This window comes from Zootermopsis nevadensis, unplaced genomic scaffold (assembly GCF_977971745.1).
Source record: "Zootermopsis nevadensis isolate Lab colony 2312 unplaced genomic scaffold, Znev_1.0 Znev_ptg000077l, whole genome shotgun sequence".
NCBI lineage: Eukaryota > Metazoa > Arthropoda > Insecta > Blattodea > Termopsidae > Zootermopsis > Zootermopsis nevadensis.
This window is the reverse complement of record NW_028259208.1, coordinates 88820-93146: the sequence shown is the minus strand read 5'-3', so window position 1 is coordinate 93146 and position 4327 is coordinate 88820. Positions and strand designations below refer to the sequence as shown.

The window sequence follows — 4327 nt, the reverse complement described above, 5'->3', positions numbered from 1 at the left end:
GATATGGGTTTTACAGGAATTACCCCACACGACCTGAAACAGTTACTGACAGGACTAAATTACTAGCTTCATACTTACAAGGACACTGAAGACAAAATCAAGGAAGAAATGCTAACAAAGTTTTGTAATGAAATGTCTGTCTTGGTGTTACAGTACAGAAGTGAAGCGAGGGCATTAAGGAAGGTAGAATATTCAAAAAGAGAATCCAAAGAAATTAAGATTAAAGGAAGCACAATTCACATATCTTATCAACTACTTACCCATTCATTAACTTTGAAATACTAGTCAGCCAAGAGGTAGAAGATCGCTGACATGGAGCGAGGCAACTGACTACGAGCATCTCCCAATACGGGAAAAGACGGGCTCGTCCCATCGATATATGCCATCACTTTTTCCACCAGATGTGCTGAAAGCAACACAAATTCATATCAGTTCTGTACGTGCTCGCAGTAGCCGATATAGATGGGGCAGAAGCAGGTAAGTCAACATTGTGTAGCCCCTTGAGAGTACAAACTTTTTCATGATTCAAACACAGTTCTAATATCTGTCGTATCCTAATTACGTTAGGTTAGTAGGTACCTTTCCCTGGTGACTTTATAAACAAGTGACTATCAGAGTTCTTTCTTCACTCATGCAAGTGGCTGTTCTATGCAATGGACTGTTCCTTGTTCTGTACTGTGCAGGGAGCTGCAAGTGCACTGTAGGTTCAGTGTCCTGACACCTAAAATCACATGATGAATCTACTCTGAACATAATTCTGGACGATGCAAATAAACAAAAATGAATAAACTATACAGTGAACAATCCAGTCAACTAAAGAGACACGTGACTAAAACACGGCCTTGATGAGCTGATAAACAGAACCAACAAAATTATCGCAAGTAGTTGAATCTGTTAGAGAAAACATTTTACCTTGGTTTTCTTATTCGGATGTGCATACAAGCAAAAGAACACCTGTTCCAGGCCTTGACTTTGTCTGTCCCTAACAGAAGCTAACTTCTCATCTCTCAGCCTTGGAATTACCACATCCAACGTGTGTAAGAGGAGATGAGAGAAAGAGGGGGGTTATGCAAAAATATATTTATGAGGGAGCAGCAAAGTTGGTCCAAACAGACATCATATCAATCAACAATCTTTAACCAAAACCACTTGTTCAAAGCACTGGAGTTGAAAAAGAAAGATTCCAGCCATTTACACAAGTTTTAAAACACAAAAGTCTGATTCAGTAACTTTAAATACTGAACTGATGTGAGGCAATTTCTTTTTTTATGTATTACACTGCAATGCTTTTACAACACTGTATTTAATTTGTACCTGTGATGTGCATACACCTTGATAAGTACTTGTGATGATTGCTGTGGTTCTTCATGGACAGCCAGAAGGACTTGAGCAGAAATCTGAACCGCGGTTCTCTGTTTTTCGATCATAGGACAACTGCTATTGCGCATCTCCCGTTAACGACTGTTTGGAAACTCCCGCTCGGTGATGATCACTAAGTATTCCCGTTACCTCCCGCTTTGACATCTCTTTACAGATTTACATAAAGAAAATACAAACTAAGTAATGCGTGGTGGTCAGCACACTTTTAAAGCCCTCCTGGGTCAGAGAACGGACATCCACTATTATCAAGACTGTCCGGTATAGCTATGCCAGAGATCTTCATCACCGCACTTCCTAAACGAGTGAAACTGCAGAGCACCCCTATCTGCTTCCGAACAGATTCACAATGACTGACGTTTTGAAGATCTTCCTGTGGCATTAGCTTGAACTGAGAATGTGAAATGGGATGAAGCTGATAAAAGGAAATAACATATTCTTTCCAGGAAGAGGAATCACATCTTTGGTGACAAGCTGCGGCCAAAGCCAAGAGCACCTGCAACTTACAGCCTTTCACACAGGACAAACTCTCTCTCATTCCGAGATGTGTTGGTCACCACACTATGAAGCAGACTCTTATCAACGCAATGTGATTGCGGCCGACATTTTTAGTATTTTACTACACTCCGTAGAACACCCCACACACATAACTAGACATCCACACCTTACACGTTCACATGATTCATATCTAAGTTGCTATCACACTTGCAACACAATTACCACAACAGAGCAAGCCCCTGTCAATGGGTTAAATAACAGAAAACTGCACCACCTCTCCAGAGGCACACAAAATTTACACGCTGCATTCAGTCCTCTTCTCCATGTACGCACTCAGCAACAGGACGGCCAACCATCGGGGACACAAGCGGTCTTCTCTCGGATGTCAGTCTGTCTAGTGTTGGTGCACTCCTCCTGCAATATACCAGGAAAGGTGTAAGATACACAAGAAATCTAGAATCTCAAGGGGCCACTTTCACAGACATTGGAGGCAAAGTCGTCTGAAATGGAACAATCTCATGCCAACTTATTTTATCTAATGGGTGCCTCCTGCTTATTCAAATATTTAATCTGAAATGGGGGCAGGGGGGAATGCTGTTCATAGACATACAGGGGATTAGACACGTAAAACCAAACATCCAACACGCAGTCAGCCTCTGTCAGAGAATTACAGTTGCTTGACAGAAAAAGTATTTCTCTTCCAACTTGGTACATATTAAGAATATTCATCCAGTTAATATTCTTTGTTATATGAAGTCAGTGTCCTTAATGCGCTAGTTTCGGACATTAATGACGAGGAATCTTTCTCCAAAGGGTACAAATGTTAGTCCTTGTTCTTTGTTTACTACGCCAACAAGGTTGGTAACCTGTAAAGTGATTCATTGACAATGGAGTTTCATATCTGTACTCACTTTTATTGTGGGATTTGAGCACTTTGTTCTGGTTATAACCTATTTAGATTATATACTCCTTGTACTGGTTCCTCTTATGAACAGACAGACACACTCAATCACATCCAGTTATTGGGGCAATACAGACACTGGAACTGAGGTTCCTTGCCACACTCAAATCGAACATGCCTCATGTATCGGTAACTCTTGCCACATGTCATACACCGAAATGCCTCTTGTCTGCCATGATATATCACCTCCTGACCATCAACAGCTACTCGGCAAACAATGGCAGTTGAAAATCAATATCAGTAGCCCTAAGGTGCCTTTCCATGGTAAAACTCTCTGTCAGAATGCTAAAGTTTGCTTTCTTTCAATTCTGTAACACACAATGGAATAGTTCTGTTAGCAAACTGTTCTATTTTTGTATTCCGATATGCGGTGAAACTTCCGTCATCTGTTCGCATGATAAAATAACTCTTACGAATGAAAAAAATTAGTGAGAAAGCCAGATAAAGCAAATCTTCACCCACATTTGGTCCATAGTTCATACGTCTCATACTATTAGCCTTCCAGCAGACGTTCTGTAATTCTTGGGAAGTAAAATCTCCTCTTCAATATATCTACAAGAAGTATATATATCTCACTTCAATACTATGATTAAATTTACTTTAAGGAAATAATTTGTTAACACCAAAATTAAAGTATTATTAGAAAACTCATCTGGTGTATTGGGAGTACACCTAAAGCACACTAGTGAAAATGTATTCCAGTCTGGAGAGGAAGGCAGTAAGTTCTTCAGAAAAACTGCAAGTTCCTTGCAAAATGGTGTTTCAATACACATAACAAATACAATTATGTAAACTTATTTCATTCCTCTTAATCATTCTGCCAATTCTCACTAAACATTGTCAATATAATCTTCACAACTGACAAAGAATCATTAAAAATGAACAAAAAAATATTAAATAACTTAGTGAAGGCAGTTCCATATTTTGTCAATTACTTAAAACACTGTCAGAATCTCAGACTATGACACCAAATGATAAAATTATTAATGAACAATGAATTTGACGAGACGTCCAAGGAAGCGATCATGGCGTAACTGAAGGTACATATTTTTTAAAAAAAAAATCTTGTATCCAACAGAAAAATAAACCATTTGTGAACGTTATCCTTTTTGTAATACGACTAGACGTCTACAACATAATACACTACATTAACTCTTATAACCATTAATATGCGTAAGAAAACAGCATTCTACTCGACAGAAATAAGAACTATATATAACAAAAGGCTTCCAGTGATAATGTGTGAGGGTGTCTCGAGAGTCGAAGCTTCTGAACCACCAAAGTTATTTCCGTCTCATCGGATAACTAAAGGAGCGCAAATGACTGGTCAGTGATTTCTTTCACAATGGGATAGTTGCCTTGGTGTTACGGTGAGACACGATTAAACATCTGCGATGACTACGTAACATATACCAAAGTCTTCTTATGCATATTTCTATAACCTGGTAATCACAGCGTCTCGATGGATTTATGGATGAGTAACTGGAAAAT

At 39.1% G+C, this 4327-nt stretch overlaps 1 long non-coding RNA gene across 1 annotated transcript; it reads left to right on the top strand.

Annotated features, from left to right (window-relative positions):
- The first annotated feature begins 349 nt into the window (after window positions 1–349).
- LOC147870984 (uncharacterized) lies at window positions 350–1342 on the top strand. Its single transcript, XR_015532961.1, has 2 exons — window positions 350–477; window positions 990–1342. It is a non-coding gene; the product is annotated as an uncharacterized LOC147870984 (long non-coding RNA).
- Window positions 1343–4327: the final 2985 nt, after the last annotated feature.